The 21,473-nt window shown below is 38.0% G+C and overlaps 1 protein-coding gene across 32 annotated transcripts in view; it reads left to right on the plus strand.

Moving 5' to 3' along the window:
• Window positions 1-21,473, plus strand: part of HDAC9 (histone deacetylase 9) — a 546,893-nt gene that overhangs the window by 288,852 nt on the left and 236,568 nt on the right. For 2 of the 32 annotated variants that reach the window (XM_070264626.1, XM_070264650.1), the window contains exon 1: window positions 169-275. The exons of 27 other annotated variants lie outside the window; for them this stretch is intronic. The gene's annotated coding sequence lies outside the window, so the exon portion shown is untranslated. Of the gene's footprint in view, window positions 1-142; window positions 276-21,473 lie in introns of those variants that run through there. 3 more of the 32 variants (XM_070264624.1, XM_070264625.1, XM_070264623.1) reach the window with 3 other exon arrangements.

Genomic DNA, 21,473 nt, shown 5'->3' on the forward strand with positions numbered 1-21,473 from the left:
AGGATGTAGTTTTTTAAATTTATTTTGGCATTTTGTGAACATGACTAACATGTTCTCTACACATAGCAATTAGTGTCGTTGTTTTGAAAAAATAAGATATTTTTAGATCTCAATTGTGCTTGCCCTTGGAGAAAGACCACACACACACACACACACAGAGACACGATTGAGAAGGAAGGCAGTGAAGGGTAAGCATGAGAACGAAAAATTTGTTCAAAGGTTTGACCATGATTTTCTTGGCTTTCAGTGGAAAAGAACATAGCTACATTTTTAAGGTAATTCTTTGATAATGATGAGTTGATCTTTGTGGCTTTTGGCAGCTAACTACTCCCTGGAATAGGCTGATAGAACTGGAGAGGAGGCTTTGGTGCCAGCCCGCAGACTTCTTCAGAATTTAAGATCCTAGCAGGTCAGCAAGTTCTGTCTCTCACAGGAACTACTGGTTCATACCAACTCTCAAGGTTTACTTCTGTTTTTGAACGTTTGATTTTATTCTTGCTTCCTGCTTTTTTTTTTCTTTCTGCCACGAGGCCACTTTGCATGTCATTTCTGAATTCCTGCTGTAGTTTTGTAATGGCTGCTCATGTCTCTCCCCTTCAGGATATTCTGTACCCTGCTTTTTTCTGCTCATAAAAACTTAACTCGCTGTACATTTTCCATGGGATACATTTCAAGATCTTTCACTATCTGTGCCTAGACAAGGCCTGGCCCGGCAGCCAGAGATCTTCAATTCTAGCTTCGGGTTCACTGCAATCATCTTTATGACCTTGGAGAAATCACTTAGAGACTCTACGTGTCACCAACTGTTCTGCGAAAGAGTAACTATTTCTTAGTCAATGAAGCTTAGAAAACATTGCGTACTGTATGCTTTTCTTAGTAATCTAAAATTGCATGGTGGTATATTTTAAAGGTTCTGAGAAGTCCTGCCCGAAATTGACCTGCTTACCTTGGTTTAACTCTGCATACTCCTTGCTTATGGACTATCAAATCCTGTTATTCACATATCACTTATTGAGACTTCAAGCAAATAACATTCCCTAAAAGACACACTTGGAAATAGTGAACTAGATTTGGTGGCTCTAAGGACTTTCCAAAAACTTCTCCTCACTTTTGTCTTTTTCACCCATTGGGAATGGCAGCTCTAGCGGCAGACATCTGGACATAAATCCAAGTGCCCTCACCTACCACATGGGCAACCTTGGGCAAGTCACTTAGCCTTTTTGTTCCCCAGTTTTTTCTTTGTCAAATGAAGGCACTAGTAGGTTTTACCTCATGAGGTTGTGTTCAGGATTACGGGAGTTCCTCAGGTTTAGTGCTCAGAGCCGAAGCTGGCATGAAGTAAGCCCTTGGTAGACGTGGCCTGTTATTAATCACTAGCTCCTCCATGTAGGTTTACTTTCCCACACTTTTACTTTTATGTAGAAGTACCTTTACTTGTGTCCTAGGACTTATGTCCTAAAAGTACCTTTCCCTTTACTTATGTCCTTTCTCCTACATGACATGACTTTTTCATCCTCATACTTGAGCTAACACCTTCTTGAATGAGGTGAGTAAGATACAGTGAAAAGAGAGCAGTTTTTAGGTTTGTGGTCTCACCCCAGCACCACAATTTACAAGTAAAGTCACCTGAGCGAGTTACAGTCTACCTTGACTGCAGATTCCCTGGCAAATTGGGTTTATTATGATGACCCACAAGCTTCCTGTGAACACTCTGTTGTACATTTACAGACACGCATGCACGTGCACACACACACACACAACACGTGTTCTTTGTAGGTGGTGCTAACCTCAGTTACCAGTATGCATAGGTGTTTGGTAAATGAAGGCTTGCTATTATTATAATTATTATATTATTAAAGTAAACTATTCTCATGTTGTCACTTGCCCTGACCACTACAGTCCAAGTAATGTAATTGTCCCTAGAACGGTAAGTGCTTGACTTGTGTGTATCACACATTCACATCACTTTATTATTGACATTTTTAGCATTCTGCTTTATTATCAGCAAAGGCTTTGAAGGTAAGGATCTACATTTTATGCTTTTTATTTGGCTAGAGGATATGGTATTTCACTTTTCACGTAGGATGGGCTGAACTGGATACAATTTAACCTAAAAAGAGCCAGAGGAGGGCTAAGGGAAGGAATTGAATGTGCTTTCCTGCTGACCTGCTGGACTGTGGCACTCAGAGTAAACAGACCACTAGGTAGGCTCACAAGGCATGAAAGACGGTAGGTACTAAATGTAGGTTTGGACATGATTGACAAAAAATAATTGAAAAGGTTAATAAAATAGCCAAAATTCTGCCAAGATTTATTTTAAAAAAAGTGTGGAGGTACATATAAACATTATTAGAAATGGAAAAGGGCATAATAATGCTCTGACAGGGATCTTAAAATCATAATGAAATATGAAAAACTATGTACCAATCATTTTTAAAACTTGGATAAAATGGATTTTTTTAAAAAAGAAAAGCATAAATTAACTCAACATGAAAGTGAAAACCCGAGGATCAGCAAGCAGTAAAGAAATTAATTCAGGCTAAAATGCAGAGTGAATTAAACTAGTAAAATTCTTGAGAACTATCATGGACAAGAGATAAGACATAAAGTTATTCAAAATTAGAATTAAGAGAAAAAGAGTTTTGGAGGAGTGATCATTTTGGCCTGAAATGATCAGGGACATTTCCACAAGATGGATTAGACCTGGAGGGTAAAGGAGAAGAGAAGATAAGGGAGATTTGAAGCAAATATGGCAAAATAGTAACCTGTTTTAAATCAGGCATGCTTCTCATATTATGTTTGTTACTTTTCTGGATAGTTGAAACATTTCTAACTTTAAAATTATGTCTTTAAAAGAATGGATGAGGTGAGGTGGGAGTGGGGAGCAAAACACTTCATCTGGAGTTGATTTTTGTTTAGAAGTGCATGAGGAAAGTGAGCTAAAATTAAACCCACAGAATTTTAAGAGTATTATGTGAGCCTCTCAGTTCCCATTCCTGCTATTCTGACAGAGCTGCTTTTCATACCTTAGATGTTGAAAGCTTAGGAAGTATATATTTTTTTAATTGAAATCGTTTTGGTCTTCCTCTTCTTGGTTATGGGAAATTGTTTCAGTGAAAATTTCCTACAGGCTACTTAAAAGCGATGCATGGAACAATGGGCCTTGTGGCAAGTGAAATGCGTGTGGGGAAGTACTTAGGGTTTAATGTGAGTTATTTTTATTTCCATTCATAGACATGTCTCAGTGAAGTTCAAATTATCCCTTGGACAGTAGAAGGCAGTCTGTTAATTTAAAGCTAGACTTTTTTGGTTCCATAAAGCCAAATTTAGGATAGATTTCAAAAGCTAAATAAACACCAGTCTACCTCCCCATTAAAAATGAGTGTGTCAGGTTTCTGTATACTTAAGTCTTTAAATAATCTCCATTTAGCATTTCTACAAGGGGCTCTAAATATTTAGGAAGAGACTATCCTTTACAATCATACCTTGTTTGTTAAAGGGACACTTAGAGGTGGGGGCTGTCTTAATTTTATTCCTAAAATTCTGTAGGTATCTTGTTGATTTTAACAAATTAAAACAGAGGCTGGGAAAGTTGTGCATGTTGGGAGTGGTGTGACTGTGAAATGCTGAGAGGCAGCAAAGGCTGAAATCCTTAAAGATACTGCTTACCAGAATTTTTTTTTGTAATGCCATAAAGTATTATTTCCAAAAATTGTCGGAGGAAACAAATGTTATAGTTTATAGCAGTGGTTCTGAATCTTGATTTTTTTTTTTTCCTGCTTTTTCTTCCCAAATCCCTCGGTACATAGTTGTACATTTTAATTGTGGGTCCTTCTAGTTGTGGCACAAGGGACGCTGCCTCAACGTGGACTGACGAGCAGTGCCATGTCTGCACCCAGGATCCAAACTCGTGAAACCCTGGGCCGCCGAAGTGGAACGTGTAAACCCAACCACTCCGCCATGGGGCTTGGCCCCCTGAATCTTGATTCTTAATCAGAATCCCCTGTGGAGTTCTCAAAAAAATACGTATAATGGGGTCCTGTTTTGGAAGTTCTGAATGAGTAGTTCAAAGGGATGGGGCCTCTGTGTGTGTGTGTGTGTGTGTGTGTGTGTGTGTGTATGTCTGTATGTGTGTATCTGTGTGTGGAAAGTTCCACAAGTTATTCTGAGGCAGATACAAGGACTGAGGGCTATTACAATATGCTAAATATCTTCTCTGTGGAAATTCATTGTTTAAGAACTACACTCTGCAGATATCATGCATGCCAAGTGTAACAGGTCTACTCCTTTTGAGATTGCAAGGTAAAGGTTTAGCAGAACTGTTGAATGTATGAATATGACATTTCTTATATCAAAGGACACTTTACAAATCAATTAATAACCCAATTATTTATGTACTTTTTAGCTAAATAGTTATGCATTGTCATTTTTAAAATTTCATTTACCATAATTTAACAAAATAAAACCAAACCTTCACTGAGTTAAATACACATTTATTAGGAAATTTAACAATATTCTGATAAACATGATAGTTGACATGATTTACAGAAAAATTTCTATCAAAATAGTAATTTTACCATGTAGATTTAAATAGATAATTACACTATGTTTGACATCCTACCAGGAGAGGATTATTTTTGTTAAAATGCTATGGTATATGAAGGGAGTTACAGTAAACTGGATGGTGCATGATAGTTGAAGTAAGTTCAGGCTTTGAATCATGGTCCTGCCACTAGCTGTGTGACCTGCTAAGTAATTTAACTTTAAAATAGGGCTAATTTTTGTCAACCTTCCAAGGTTATTTTAAGGATTAAATGAGATAACGTATGAAATGCTACATAAGTATAAATTAGTACCGTTAATTATTTGGGTTGGGGCTCCCTTTGCACTTTTTCCTCTATTGGAAAATGATGTACTTATATATGAGGATATATTACATGGTAATTTTGTGTATGTAGACTGTGGAATTGCAGAAGAAATGAATTATGCCAGACATTTTCACATTTATGTTTTCAGCAACCTAAGCCTTCCAAAAGGGAATTATTATAAATATCTCTTCACTCTTTTTGGTAAGGAGAGCATTCTTTGTTAGAGTGTTCTCAGGTGTGATTATTCTCCCTAGAGATTGCGTTTCTTTGATATTTCTTAGGATTACATATAAGATGTATTCTGTGTGTTGGAAACTTGACATTGCAAACACATATAAGACTTTTTTTAACATGAAAGTTTAAACCACTGCTCCTCCAAGGCCATTACATTATTTCAGAGAAGAAGCCCAAAGCTTTTAATTTTGCCTCAAACATTCTAGAGCTGTAGAATTTCACATTGACGCCATAATATTTAGTAAAAATTTTTGAGATGAGAAAAACTTGGGAGATACCTTAGTTTCAAAATCTATATATTGATCTAGTAGTTGATTCTACCTCAGATTATGTTTTCTCACATGATGAATCACAATATTTTAAATTATATTTTTTGTTCTATTAGGAAGGATGTAGGGAAAAGGCAGTCATTTAATAATATTCTAGTTAAGTAGATTGTCCTGACAGTGACTGTCAAATTGTTTGTCATTTCTCCAAAACTCCCTCTCATTCCCCTCCCCGCCTTCCTGTTTTCCTTCCACAAATGTTTACTGAGGGCCTCTGTGTGCCAGGCACTCTCCTAGACACTGGAAGTAGATATGAATAAAAAACACAAAATCCTTGCTCATATAGAACTTGCACTTTAGTGAGGGAGACAACAATTAATATGTTAAAAAATGTATAAGATTTTTTATATGCAGGTATTAGCATGGTGCTGTTATAGAGGGAAAAAGAAGTAGTATAGATGGGCTCATCTCATTGCATGAGACACAGGATGTGCAAATAGATTATTAATATCCCCAACAGCTTAGAAACAAAGTGGAGTTGATACTATCTACTCCCATCCCTTCCGCATATATTCTCCTCTGTAACTTCATTTACCCTTTGAGGCTTTCTTGCTTTTTCAGTTGAACTCAATCCTATCCCTGTAAATTGTTTTAAAGAGTAGAGATCAAGGTGTTAATTTTTTACCCCTGACTGGCACTATTAAGAGATGATGCCTGCAAGTTTCACACTCCCTTATGGAGACGAGGCTTAAAAATTCCAGATGTCTGAATAGTGGTGATAATTGTGTTCAGCCAATTCATTAAAGACCGCTAAATACTGGAATTTTACTTGGGAAAAGTACTTTCGTTAGCATGTTCTCCTTGGAAATGGAAGCTCTCCTGATTCGTTTTTGCTTACTTTGATGATAGAATGATCTTGGACTGATTGCTGTCATCTTGTCCTAAGACAAATTCCTTTGGTTTATTTTTTCCTTTTTTGACTTATGATATAATGCCTTCCCTCCCACATTGCCCCACCCCCCACCTCCTTCTAAGGAGAGAACTCCATGCTGTGCTGGAAAAAAATCATTTTTGTTTCCTATCTTTGGGAAGAACAAGAAGGGAATAGAGGAAATAGATTTGGGATGCACCAAAGTGGGTGATTAAGGGAGATAATGGATATGAATGGAAATAGAATAAAAGCTTACAGTATAAATGGGTGAAGGTGTGTGGAAGAGAACAGAGGCAGAAGGAAGTGGTAATTGTAGATGAGTGTTCATACAGTTTACGTTTCTCAAGAAAGGAAAATGATATTGACACATTAGCACTAAGTTAATTAAGAAATTTGGAAAGCAGGCAGAGAGCAAAGGTGAAAGCCAAGCTCACATCACCTCAGCCGACCTGGCTGCAGCCAGGAAGGGGCAACTCAGACCAACTTTAAATCACGCCCTCCCACTGGCCCTGTCCAGGCCCTCGGGGAAGTGTTCCAGGCTCAGTGCAGGCCTCCTTATGGACAGGGAAGGGCAAAGTACGCCCAGCTTTATGTGGGGTCAGGAGACCATCTCTCTGTCTTGACCCCCTGGATCCCCAGGCTGGAGATGATGTCAGTGGAATTACCCACAGTACAGGATTCTTCAGTAGGCCAACTATGCACATTCTTCAGCGCTAGCAGGGCAAGGGCCTCAAAAAGAACAATAGAAAATATTTTTTAAAAATTGGCAAGTGACATCAGCAACATGGTGGAGTGAGCTGTTCCTTTTGTCTCTCCCCCTTCAAACTACAACTAAATGGGCATTCATTGATCAGCAAAGGATACCCACACAACACATCAGGATGCACCTATACACCTGAAGGTGGATGGAATACCCCCCCGGGGAGGTGGTGGAGATAGGTGAGCAGTCTCTGGTTCCCAGGCAGCCCAGTGCATGCATGTGACTACTCTCCCGGCTGGAGCGCTCATAACACCACTGTAGCACCAAGGGTGGGAACACGCCTCAGCACAACTTGGGGAGCAGACAGCAGCAGCCCTAAGCCCCCATGTGATCACTTCCTGGAGAGCCCAGAATGCCACGCAGTCCCAGGGAGTGGCTCTGGCTTGGATCCAGTGGGGCGGCCCTGCCCACCAAGCATAATGGCTGGTGCAACCTAGGAGCAGAACTAGGAGCAGACACTGGCAGATAGCTAAAGCAATCCTGAGAAAGAAGAACAAAGCTGGAGGCATCACAATCCCTGACTTCAAAATATACTGCAGAGGTATAGTAATCAAAACACCATGGTACTGGGACAAAAACAGACACACAGATAGTCCAACAGAATTGAAAGCCCAGAAATAAAACCACACATCTACGGACGGCTAATCTTTGACAAAAGAGCCAAGAACATACAAGGGAGAAAGGAAAGTCTCTTCAATAAATGGTATTGGGAAAACTGGACAGCCAGATGCAAAAGAATGAAAGTATACCAGTATCTTTTGCCATAGACAAAAACAAAAAATGGATCAAAGACTTGAAGGTAAGATGTGAAACCATAAAACTCATAGAAGAAAATACAGGCAGTACACTCTTTGACATTGTCTTAGAAGGATCTTTTCGAATATCATGTCTACTTGGACAACAGAAACAAAAGAAAAAATAAACAAATGGGACTGCATCACACTAAAGAGCTTCTGCAAGGCAAAGGAAACCAGGAACAAAACAAAACGACAACCCACCAACTGGGAGAAAATATTTGCAAATCATATATCTAACAAGGGGTTAATCTCCAAAATATATAAAGAACTCATACAACTCAACAACAAAAAGACAAACAACCCCATCAAAAAATGGGCAGAGGATATAAACAGACATTTTTCTAAAGAACATATACTGATGGCCAATAGGCACGTGAAAAGATGTTCAACATCACTAACCATCAAGGGAATGCAAATCGAAACTACATTGAGATATCACCTTGCACCCATGAGAATGGCTATAATCACCATGACAAAAAATAACAAATGTTGGAGAGGATGTGTAGAAAAGGAAACCCTGATACGCTACTAGTGGGAAGGCGAACTCGTGCAGCCACTATGGAAAATAGTATGGAGATTTCTCAAAAAATTAAGAATAGAACTACCATACAGCCCAGCTATTCACTGCTGAGTGTTTATCCAAAGAACTTGAAATCAACCATTCAAAGAGATTTATGTACCTCTATGTTCATTGCAGCATTATTCACAATAGCCAAGATGTGGAAGCCATCCAAGTGCCCATTGACTGATGAATGGATAAAGAAGACATGGTGTGTATACGTATACAGTGGAATACTACTCAGCCACAAAAAAGACAAAACTGCCCCATTTGCATCAACCTGGATGGAACATGAGGGTATTATGTTAGGCAAGATAAGCCAGAGAAAGACAGACATCATATTATTTCACTCATATGTGGAAGATAAACAAATACATGGACAAAGAGATCAGACTAGTGGTTACCAGAGAGGAAGGGGAGTTGGGGTTGGGCACAAGGGGTAAGGGGACACATATATACGGTGATGGACAAATAACTATGCACAACTGAAATTTCACAATGTTGGAGACTCTTATGAACTAAAAAAAAATAAAAGGAATTTGTTGGTGAACATACTAGTGTATTTTCACCTCAGAATGCAGTGAGAAGCAAGGCAAACACTTGTTTATTACAGAAAGAAAAACGTCACAGAATCTGGAAGAGGCAGTCTGAAATCAATAAAACTCTTCATCAAGTAAGAGCAGCATAGAGATTATTCCTTAGGTGCAGTTTTGGCAGGTGGATCGTTCACTTTATTGACTGTTTGAGGAAAATTTAACCACCACCACCTCCTGAGAAAACTTCTAGGTTCCCCTGCTTCCTATGTTAATGAATGTCTTTGGGAATGCAAAATTCTTTTAACGTTAACTTAAGCCAGACATCATTCAGAAATGCAATATGCTTTTTAAAATTCATGTAATATATGGAAAAATTAAAATATAAGTGATCTTTAAGCACTCTGCTGTATGGAAATACATTCTCTGTGATATTCCTCCTCCATTACTTGATAGCAAAAAGTTAGTTGTAGAGAAGTTTACATCAGAGATCAAAACACAAAAATTTCCACGGGTCCAATTATTATTGACTTGATTTGTATTAATAAACAGATCAGGAAGGCCAAGATGGGAGCGTCCTGTGATGTAATTTTAACAAGGTACAAAATAAGCAGACCTCCAAACCAGGTATTGTGTGTATGCCTCACCCTAGGATGAGGTAACTGGAAGGGAGTCCAGTAATCATGAATCCAACTCGTCATCTTACCGGTGGGTAATCTGAAACCCACTGGGATTAAGTGATTGTCCAAGGTTACACTACAAAATCTTGAATTACAAGTTTATTCCAAAGTAAATTTGTATTACAGATTGGCATAATTTATTTCTATACCCTAATTCTAGAAGATATCCCTTTGTAGCTTCAACTTATAACTATTTTCCACAACTGCTTCAATGTACAGCCCTTCTTCAACTAACAGTGTTTTCAAACAAGCAAAAACGATTTAGAACACTAGTCAAAAAAGGTGTATCGCAGATGAGTATAATTTAATAAGGAACTCTTTCAGTTTTCCGATTGATTTAGTATTTTTCTTATATTTTAACTAATATTTTCCTATTTTTCCTGTAGAAAAGAAGGTATTTCCAACGTGAACTTTGATGAAACAAAATAAAATTTTATTCTTAGAAAACTCTTACATTAAACCTTAACAGAAAGTAAAACGCTTCCTTAGGGTTGAGCTTCTTTTTCTTTTTTTTCTTTTGTCTTTCAATGCTTAAAATATTTGCCACCTTCCTTGCTTAGAAGCAATGTGGTGGACTTTATAGATCCTTAGATTTGACAAGTGGAAAGACATGAGCTTGTAGGTGTGATGCTTTGCTCAACTCAATGGTTGAGCTGTGTTAGCCCATGGGATTCTTTAAGATATATTTCAGTCATAATTTTATTATTTAAGTGGGACTAAACTGAGTTTAGCCGATTCTGATACATTTTTAAAAAGAATATGCTGCTGAGCTAAGACTCTATATGCCATATTTCAGCCCCAAGCAGATTTTATGACAAAGTAATGAACCCCTGGAAACGGGTTTATAATGGAAAATGCAACTTGACCTTAACTAGAGGAACCCAAATGCACCTTACAATAGCACATTTTTGAAACACACAAAATCCTTTTCTCCCAAGGGTGGTGTCACAGGAGGAAGGTGTATAATAATGGTTGTATTTACCATAAATACCTAACATATTTTATGATGATTTGATTCTATTAAAAAATTTCACCTTATAGATTTTAATAAAGCCGCCTATGGGCAAAGTTATTGCCAGTGGATTTCTTTTCCTTTGCCCACTGGTCTCAGTGGAAAGAAGCAAGGAACCCTTATAAAAGGCTTTAGTTTTTAGTACCTGGTTAATAAAAAATAATTTCCTCTCCTTTGGACTTGTTCATGAAGCTGAAAAATGACTCCGCAGGTCAGTGGTGTGTGGCAAAGCTAATTTCTATAAGCTTTTTATCAGGTGGTACTGAGTAAAACAATATGGGGAAACTGAAAAACCCACCTTTCTCTACCAAATTTATAAGGGTGAGAGTTATCCGCAGTGTCACAAAAAGGAAAAAAAGTGACATTTTTTTCCTTCCAGATTTCTACTAAAACAACAAAAATTTCTGAGATATAAAAGATACAGAAAGAAAAACTAAAGCTCATGAAAAATTTCAGCTAAATATAGATTTAAAAATCTGACACAAATGGCACTCATTGTTTAAAACATAGTAAAACTCAGCTTTCATTTGTTGTTTTGTTGATGAGGGAACCTCACAGTAGTAAACGTGAGTGAGGCAACACATATCATAGCAACCCAGAAAGGGGATGTCATTCAAATAAGATGCCCTCCTCCGCAAGGCTCCTTTTCCCCAAGCATCACATTTTCTCAGAGGAGCATTAGGGGAACATTTTAATCAAGAAAAATAGAGCTTCTTCCCTTGTGGTTCAGCAGAGTGTTTGCTGTGTGTCTTACAGAGTATGACAGTGAGGAACATCACACCCCTTCTGTCTCTCTAGGATACTCACAGGCTACCTTCCAGGAAAGAACTTGGGAGCAGGGCTGTATAACACGCCCAGGCACCTGTGTAGCAGACAGCTCTCATCTCAAGAAGCTGGAAGTCACATTTCTTTCTCTACTTCTTCAGGCTGGGGAATGGCAAGGATGCACAGCAGCAGTGTTACATATGGGGTCATGGATCCCTTTTTTACCATCCTCGTTTAAAGGTACCCAGGACATCCTTACACTGGCCTATTCCCCTCAGAGCCCAAAGGAAGAATCAGAAACTGCAGGGATTTGGAGAGGTGGCGGGCGAGTCTTTCTTTGATTATTTTTATTTAATTGGTTAGTGTGGATACCCAGAGGTGATAACATTAGATAGAAGAAATAAAATTCTACTTTGGGGCCATCTCTTAGATGAAAGTGAAAAGACAAAAACAAATTATATGGCCTTGGACAGATGTAGCCAAAGAAATTTCCCCTTTTTAAGTTCAATTTAACAACAAAAAAGTAAAGGCATGTGGTGTGTAGTTGTGAGAGATGTCTTTGGATCATCAGGTTAGAAACATATAAAGTTGCTGATACACTGCTGTTCAACAGCTATAGAATTTATTGGGATAGTGATTGACAGGGAGAAAAATACATCCTACTAATAATATGGGAGACAAGTAGTAAGAATGGGTATAGAGTCAGACAAGTGTATTGTTGTGGGAGCCCAGGGTTGGCAGTGTTCCCTCCCAGCAGATGAACTGTTAATTTCACTGTGAAGTTGAACACGGAGACATTCACTGAGTAGGTGTAAAACAGGTGTGGATGGGAACCTAAAGAGAGTGAATAGGAGGTTAGTGGACAGTTTCTGGAGTGGGAGAGGATGATGACCAGTGAGACATAGAAAAATTGAGAGCCCTCCTTTGATTTGTATGTGGAATTGTGTGTCAAGTGGAGGAGCATGGAGATGAATTAGGGCTCTTGGATAGGTGAGGCAGAGGAACAAGAAGGTAGAAGTATGATGAAAGCAGTTAGTCCTGAGGCCCGGAAGAGGAAGAGTAGCCTTCATTGATCATCTCCTTCAAGAACTGGAGATTGTGTCATGTAAATCAAGTCTGCATTTTGCAAAAGTAACTTTCCTCTTAGATTTCCTTTCCCTATTGGAGAGGGGCATGGCATGAAAGTTTGAGTTAAACTATCAGATGTTAAACAAACACAGCAGTCCAGTTTGCATAAGCTGGGCTGAGAAACCTTAGTTGTGGTATGAAAATGATGGGAAACTCTTAAATCTAAACTTAATTACTTTTAGGCTGTTTTTGGCTGTTCTTGAGGAAATAAATTTTCCTATATTTTGCCCAGCTTTTGTTACTTTTAGTCCTTTTGGTTGTGGCGTGTCAAATATCTGCTCTTTGAAAACTGCTAGGAGTAGGAATTTTCATGAAGTATTGTACGTTTATTTAAAGTGTGGCATGGTTATGAATTTACAGGCTAATAAGAAACAAAATGACCTAATGGTCTCTTCCAGGGCTCATGAAAGGGATTTGTACTCAAAGAAAGGATGGCTTTTCCCTAATCTTTACGCATCTATTAGATATCCCTTTTCACCCTTGTGTAGTTGCTTTACAGGATTGTACAGCTTTTTGCAGGATTCTACAGCTGTTTACCTCATTTAGGAATGTAGTTGGGGAGAAGAGGGAGGAGCAGAAGTACTGGGGGTTGGGATGCTGGTGTTCTCCTGCAACAGACCCAGCTCTTCTGGACCTTCTCTAACCTGGGATCTTCATGCTTTGCATAGCAATACTTTGTGTCTCCTGTTGAGCCATATTCAAAGTGCTAGAGCTGGAGTGGTGTGATGGTGACGGGCACTAACTCTAATGCTTCAGCAGCATTAGATAGGCAATGAACAATTCTCTTTCCTCTTGTCAAAACCAGGCTCAAAAATCTGCAGTGGTTTTGCTATACTTGCATCTTATAGACTAAACTCATTAATTGCATGAGCCTTCAAAGAAACCCCATGCTCTAAGCCCTATCCTAACCTCCTTTTCATTTTTATTCCACACTATCCAGCTTTATACTTCTCTTGGCAAGAGTTACTGCTCATACTTCACAATCTGTCATTACCTGCTTCTGGGATTTTATTAATACAGGTGTTTCCTCTGACCGTCTTTCCATTTTCTCCTATCAAGATTTTACGCATTTTGAGAGACCCAATTCAAATAGAGCGTTTGTTTAGGAAGGCTTCCTTGATTTTTTTCAATCTATTATTTCGTCTTTCCACTGTCATCTGCCTTTATTCATGAACTCCTTTATGACACTTCTCATATTTATTTCCCAATTTACCACTATTTATGTACTTGTCTCATTCTTCCCTGCTGATGTATTTTGTAAATTCCTTAAGTATCTTTTTAAGAAAGGAAATGACTAATGTTTATTAAGCATGAATCTTGTGGTAAACACCATGGTTGACTTGGGTTGGAGGGCACAAAAATAAATAAATAAATAAATAAATACGACATCCTTTCCTGTTCATCAGTTCTCAAGGATCTTGTAGACTAGTCAGAAGTATGACAGGGAAGCAGATCATCAATATAATGTAATAAATACAAGATAGGCGTCTCCAGTTGTTCTGAGGAACAGAGTAAGTCACCCAGCCTGGGATGATGAGCTAAGAAAAGGCCTTCTGGAAGAAAGAACTCTTGAAGTAAATCTTGAAGGTCGAGTAAGAGTACCAACCAGGAGAGGAGTGAGTTCTGAGCTGAGGAAAGAGCATGAGCAAAGGCACCAAGGCAGGAGACTTTATGGTGAGTAAGAAGAACCATGAACTTTTCAGTATCAGCGGAGCATAAAGTGCAAAATTGGGTGAGGTAGGAGGTGAGCCTGAGTGGTAGACAGGGGCCAGTTCGTGGATGCTTTTGTTTGCCGAGCCAAGGAACTTGAATTGTATCCCGAATGTGTTAGAGCACCATCAGAAGGTTTCAGACATGTGAGAGGCATGATAACATAGTTGGTTTAGAGAACTCACTCTTGTGGCAATGTGGATAATGAATCTGGAGTTGGAGGACTGGTTCATATTTGGGACTGCTGATGGTTAGAATGAATTTTGTATGGATAGCAGCACCTAAAACAGTTGAATTAAAGGTTGCTTTCATGCCCTTCTTCACTGGCTAAGCACCTCTTTCAAGAACAAACTCAATAAAATGCTATATACATTACATTTACCTTCAGAGAGAAAATTTTGGGTGGCATAGCAAGTCTAAAAAAAATTCATGGGAAATCCGATGTTCTAAACAGAGTGATTATAGAAAACGCTGGCTTATGGCTTAAGCACACGCAATCATAGAATTGCATAGTTGTGAGTCAGAGTCGGCTTGATCCTCAAAGTCTCTTGCTTGATAGCAAATTAGTGGCTTAGGGAAATATGTTTACATTTCACTTCTTATCGTACATCTGATTGCATGTTTTGAGAGTTGCAGACAGAATTTCTTTATTTACAAATTTGCAGCAGAGAATTATATTGATTGTGTGTGCATACAGAGTTAAGTTCCCCAGTTAAGTGTATAAATACAGTGAGGTATATCCTTACATAGTGAGATATTGCTAATTTTCCATTTTACTTCAAATAGAAACATATACAAGATACAATAATGAAATTCAGTCACTCTTATGGTTAAATCGTCATTACTGTAGAATGGCATATTAGGTTTCATGATATGATCAATAATAATTTATTGGTGGGAGGAAAAACAGACTTAACTAGTCACAGTAATTGCTCCATTTATATTTGTTAGAATTGAATGGCAAAATGAATTAGTGAGTAAATGAATGAGTAAGTGAACTGTAGGTGAGTGGGCCTCACTATAAACATTTACTGAGTACCTCTATATCCCAGGCTGGGAGCTGGTGCACCAGTAGTGAGTAAGACAGAAAGAGTTCTTACCTTTAGAGCTCTTGACTTCAAGAGAAAGACATATGTTAGTCAAATAATTATAGAAGGAAATAATGTAATTAAGATATTCCGTAAGTGTTGAGGAGGAAAAGAAGAGCTTGCTATGTGGGTACGTAACAAAAACTTGACCCAACCTAAGGAGGTCAGGGTTTGCGTCTGTGAATAAGTAGCCTCCAAGCTGAAACCTGAAGAATGAGTTAGTGTTAGAATGAGTTAGTGAAGAGGAAAGAGACCTTTCAGGCAGAGGGAAAACTTTCTTTTAATGTTGTTTATTCATTTGAGGAAGATTAGCCCTGAGCTAACATCTGCCAATCGTCCTCTTTTTTGCTGAGGAAGACTGGCTCTGAGCTGACATCCATGCCCTTATTCCTCTACTTTATATGTAGGATGCCTACCACAGCATGGCTTGACAAGCGGTGCGTAGGTCCGCACCTGGGATCCCAAGCAGCAAACCCCGGGCCACCGAAGCGGAACGTGCGAAATTAAGCTCTGTGCCACCAGGCTGGCCCCAGAGGGAAAACTTTTTTGAAGGTCTTGAGAACTGCAGGAATGTGGCATGTTGGAGGAATGGAAAGGCTGATACAGGAAACAGAAGAGGAATAGGGTTTTGTCAGAAAACAATAGGGTGAGACAATATATGTGGTTAAAATTCTGCTTTGACCTCATGTACTTATAAAACTATGAGTGTAATGCCATGTAACACAGTGACATTGTATTCATTTTTAATGTCTAGTTATTTCACCAAAAATTATCTATTGAGTGACAAATTGAAGTCTAGCAAATTAGCTGCAGGCTAATTTTACTGCTCTTGTTACCTAAACATGTAGAACTATAATTCTGGTTTTCCAATTATTCCTTTGGCACATCTAATTCTGATTATTGATTCCTGTTCTAGGTTGCTTTTCAGTGTCTCTCCAGAGGTTTGTGTGTGTGTGCATGTGTGTGTGTGTGTTTTCTCAACCACCTCTCTCTGTTACTCACTGTTATTTCCCAAATGGAAATACAGCATAGTCAGTGTTGAAGCACCTGTAAGCCAGGGAGCAGTGGGAAGAGCCATTTTCCTTCCTTTCTTCCCCATATTAGGCAACTCTTGTTCATCAGTTCTGAAACACAATAGCCAGTTTACATGGTTATCCTTTCAGAAAGGTAGTGGAAATTGGGACATGAAAAAGAAAGAAAATTGCATTCAAAAGTACAGGATCTTTTTTTTTTTGTTTGAGGAAGATTAGCCCTGAGCTAACTGCTGCCAATCCTCCTCTTTTTGATGAGGAAGACTGGCCCTGAGCTAACATCCGTGCTCATCTTCCTCTACTTTATATGTGGGATGCCTACCACAGCATGGTTTGCCAAGCGGTGCCATATCTGTACCCAGGATCCGAACTGGCGAACCCTGGGCTGCCAAAGCGGAACCTGCGCACTTAACCACTGTGCCACCGGGCTGGCTTCAAGGACAATTTTTAAGTGATGAAAAATATGCTGGAGAAGGAAATAAGGCAGAGTTGATAGTGTTAGAATACTTACACTTGGAGTTTTCTTTTTTTTAAAGATTGGCACCTGAGCTAACATCGTTGCCAATCTTGGTTTTTTTTCGTCTCCTCCCCAAAGGCCCCCAGTTTATAGTTGTATATTCTAGTTGTGAGTGCCTCTGGCTGTGCTATATGGGACACAGCTTCAGCATGACCTGATGAGCAGTGCCATGTCTGTGCCCAGGATCCGAACCAGCGAAACCTGGGGCCACTGAAGTGGAGCTCATGAACTTAACCACCCAGCCCCAGGGCTGGCCCCTGGACTTCTTCGTTTAAAATACTTAAAACTTTGACAATAATTTAATCTCATCTTCACCTTTTGCACCTCAACTTGTAGCACAAAAACAATTAAAAAAACACCCCAAAATCATTGTGCCAAGAGTAAGATAGATTCTGCTCTGTTGCCTGTGGAAAGCTTCTCTGTCCTTGGTTTCTAGCTAGATCTACTGTTGGTTGCCTGGCAATACCTTTCTTTGCTCCTGCCAGACTTCTGGATAACTTGCCTCCCCTCACCTCTGGGCTTTATTAAGAAGCTGTCACATAAACAACTATTTTCAGACTGCTGTTGGTTGTAAATGTATGTTTTAAATATAAAAGGAATACAATTATGTTATCTAAAGTCTTTAGAATAGAAAACACCTTCTTAACAAATGCTGATAATATAGCTACTCTCATGACCAAGAGTATCATTTTGGTTTATAAATCATTTAATTTTTTCAATATTGTATGACTTTTTCATAATTGTGAATATAGTGAGCGCAAAATGTTGTCCTACTTTCTCCTCTAACATTTTCATAAGACAAGCATTTTTGCTAAAACACCTTTATGTATAATTTTTTTGAGTGCCTAATTTTGATCTAGTTACTCTGCCATAATGTATGTAATATTTCCCTTACGGCTAGAGCTTTAGGTTCTTTGTTTTTGTTTTCTCTCTCTCTCCCTTCCTCTTCTCTAGCTCTAGTTCTTTCTCTGGCTATTAAAAATAACACAGCAAAGAATGACTATCTTCATTTACATAAATATGAATTGTTTAAAATTATTCACCCAAGTTAGGTTTCTAGAAATAATGAATCTTCTTGATGAGTCAAAAGAGACAGCTTGGTTACATGCATGAAAATAGTTATACAACTATATAAACTATATGTCAATAAGCAATTAAAGGTACATCAATAAATCTAGGACTCGGCTTAGGTAGTCTCTTATTGAAATCTCTGATCACTGTATATATTTCTTTCCAAATCTCCCAAAGTCCAAGATCTGATTCTTTTTTTCTTCATTCTAGATCTCAGTTCCCTCTCAATCTGTTGGAGAAGACTCAGCTTTCCTAATCTTCAGGTTTTATTGACCTATATGTTGAGTTATTTGCTCTATTTCTAGAATAACTTCTGTTATTCTATTTCTAGAATAACATTTGATTGTCTCTTTTTTGTGACCCAACAATCATTTCTTCTCTGCCGACGGAAAGTGTTCTTTGAACATCCCCTGCAGTAGTCGTCCCTGTTTAGCAGGAACAGTAATGTACATTAAAAGTTTGCTTCTCTATTCGTTCCATTGCGAGGTCTTAAGCTACTTAACAAATGTAAAAGTAGCGTGACATATATTTAGGCAAAGAATCTTATAATGTATGAACAGCAAACAGGAACAGGAGATTCAAAGTCAGTGCCCAGCCTTCTGTGATTGGTCAGTTCAGCAAGTAAGATCTCTGACAATAAACCAGTCCCATCGCTCACACAGTCTCTAGGACAATATGCCTTGGCACCTAGTGAATTGCATGCCGTTCAAATTCTCAAAACTCTATGAAGTGTTTATGAGTTAAATGATAGAGCACTGGGGATGCATCCGTTCCATAGAACAATAGTAGAGCTGGAAAAATTGGTTTTTAGATGCTATTTAGGACTGTGCTCTGGAGATGGTTAATGAAAAGGACGCTGCTATCCTCAGTTGTTAAAGGAAATCTTATTGTGTTTCCTCTTGTCTAGAAATATAAGTTCTACAGAAAATTTCTTTATTTGGGTAGATTGAGAACTTCTAAGACTGGATCCTAAATTATTGTTCAAGGAGAGATAATGAAGTCATAATAACAAATGCTTTGGAGTCTACCAGAAGTGGGTTTGAGTTCTGGCCATATTCATTTGTGTGTCAACAGCTAAGTTACTTCATACTTACATAGTACTTGCATCATGAAATTATTGGGAACGTTAAGTGAGATGATATATATAGAAGGCTTATCAGCATTATACTTGGCAAAAAGTTGGTAATCAATATATACTGATTATTATTATTAGTTTGTCAATTTGATGCTGGGAAGGAACGAATTCTGTTAAAATCAGCTAATATTGAAGAACCAGCCTCATGGTCACTAGATTATCGGATACACAAGGGCGGGGATGTGTTATCTTTTTTATCACTATACCTAGTTCTTCAGTTATAGAAGGCACTCAAAATAAGAATGAATGAATGAACCACTTCCTAACTTTTGGCTGTCTGTTCGCCTTTACATGTGCAGATATCCTCTAAGCCACAGAAAAATCAGACATCATATAATACCTCCACTAGCTTTCTGGCATAAATCTTTTAATTACTCTCTTAGGAGGTTAGTTCACATAAATAAAATGCTAGAAAAAGAAAATACCTCTGCCTGGTATTATAAGTTCAGAAAAATAACCAATTTCTTAATATGGTAGTAATTCCTAGTGTGACTAGTTGGGCTGGGACTGAGACCAAGGGCCTTGACACTAATGGGCCGTTTATGAAGCTTACATAGCCTGAAGTCATCTTATCGGAATGTTGTTAGTAGCCATCGCCATTGTTACAGGAGAGAATTGGGAGGCTTTTTCTTTCTTGCAATGCTTTCTTTAGACTTCTGTTTTGTGGGCCCCACATTTGGGATCATGGTTTGGATATTTACATAAACAGTTCTAGTGAATATATAATAATTTCTAATGCAGAATGAAACAAACAGCACAGACCTCAAATGCAACACCACCAGGAAAGGTACAAATTGATTTTGAAACCAGAGCAACCTAGTCCAAATAAAACCCTTCAGGTAGCAGCTTTTTGGAGATAATCAAATCCATTTTTCAACCTCCACATTTTCACTAACTTTATTTCCTTCATAAGGACGTGATTTTTGTTATCTATTTGTGTGCTTTTATTTCTTGGTAACCTTGGTAAGGAATCAGGCCTGCAATATAGTTGCCTTGGAAAAAAAAATTCAAGGGAATATTTTCTAGGTTTTGTTGACTATGCCTTCGAAGCAAACGAATTATGGTACAGGACTGGAGCTTAACCTACTTGTTAATTAGCAGGTTAAACTTTTATGAGTTTCTGGTACCCTGGCGATACATGACTATTAAAATTTGCAGGTGGTTCAAGGGGAGAGAGATGTAAGTTCCTGTGCTAGTAATATATCATAAAAGTGTGTATTTCATGTGCCTGTTGTGAAAGTGGAGACTTTAATACTCTTTCACAATATAAGCTGATTAAGGGATCTTTATGGTTCTCATTAACTATGGCTCTTTTTTCATAGAAAAGTGAAAAGTGTAATGCTTATAGACAGAAGCATAGAAGAAAATAATTAGCCACAGTGGTACCTCTTTGAGACTAACTAAAAGCTCTGTGACACCCTCTGAATTCACCTCTCAACCCTCGGAAACTGCCCTTGTTCCAGAGGTTGCTTCTACCACATGAAATGCTGTAAATCTGATGTTTTAATTTTTCCCCTAAGAAGACGATGTTTGCTTAGTTATGCTTGCATTATATTTAAATGTTAGTATATTTCCTTTTTTTGAGTTCACATTTTTGTCAGGAAATATAAAGACATGTACTATGGTTAGCAATATGATACACACAATAAACTAAATTTTGGAAAAAGTGATATGATTGTAGTTTTTTGGAAGCTATACTTTCTTGTATTTTCAATGTGGTTTTAGGGAAAAACCCTCAAATATTGGCTAAATTAGCCATTTTCTCCAAAATCTTAGAAGTAGCTGTGTAATTAGGTTTGCAGTGAAGTGAATTGGTTTTCATTAAGTGTAGAAAAATGAACAATAGAAAGTACTTGTTTTATTTTTAATTTTTAATTAACGTTTTTCTTTACCCATTTTTGGGGGGGAATTTCTGTTTAAGTTAAATCATAATCTAAAAATAGTTCTTTTGAAACACTAGATTATGATTTAGTTTCTTCGCTCTACTGGTGAATATATAGTGCTTTAGGTTGAAGGTACTGCATCCATTTGTTGCTGAGAAGGAGAAACAGAATCTTTCTTCAAATTCATTCTTTTAAAAAACGATAGGGCATTGGTCCATGTTAGCAATGAAGAAAGAAAATTGTACTGGTTGGACAATACTGTTGGGGCTTTTAGCTCTGACATCAGTCATAAGAACCTTGTCACCAAAACTCTGTGTGCCAAGAATCTGTAGTGCTTTGTTTTGACAAAGAATGCTTTCTGAGCATGACAATTACACACTGATGTATACATAATACTGTTAAGATACTATATTTTTATAAGGACTCAAGAATCAATTTTATAGCTTTCTTTAGTTTTTAAAATCTCATTTTCAAATGTGTGACAATAGAGGAATAAAACATACAA

This window comes from Equus caballus, chromosome 4 (genome assembly GCF_041296265.1).
Source record: "Equus caballus isolate H_3958 breed thoroughbred chromosome 4, TB-T2T, whole genome shotgun sequence".
NCBI lineage: Eukaryota > Metazoa > Chordata > Mammalia > Perissodactyla > Equidae > Equus > Equus caballus.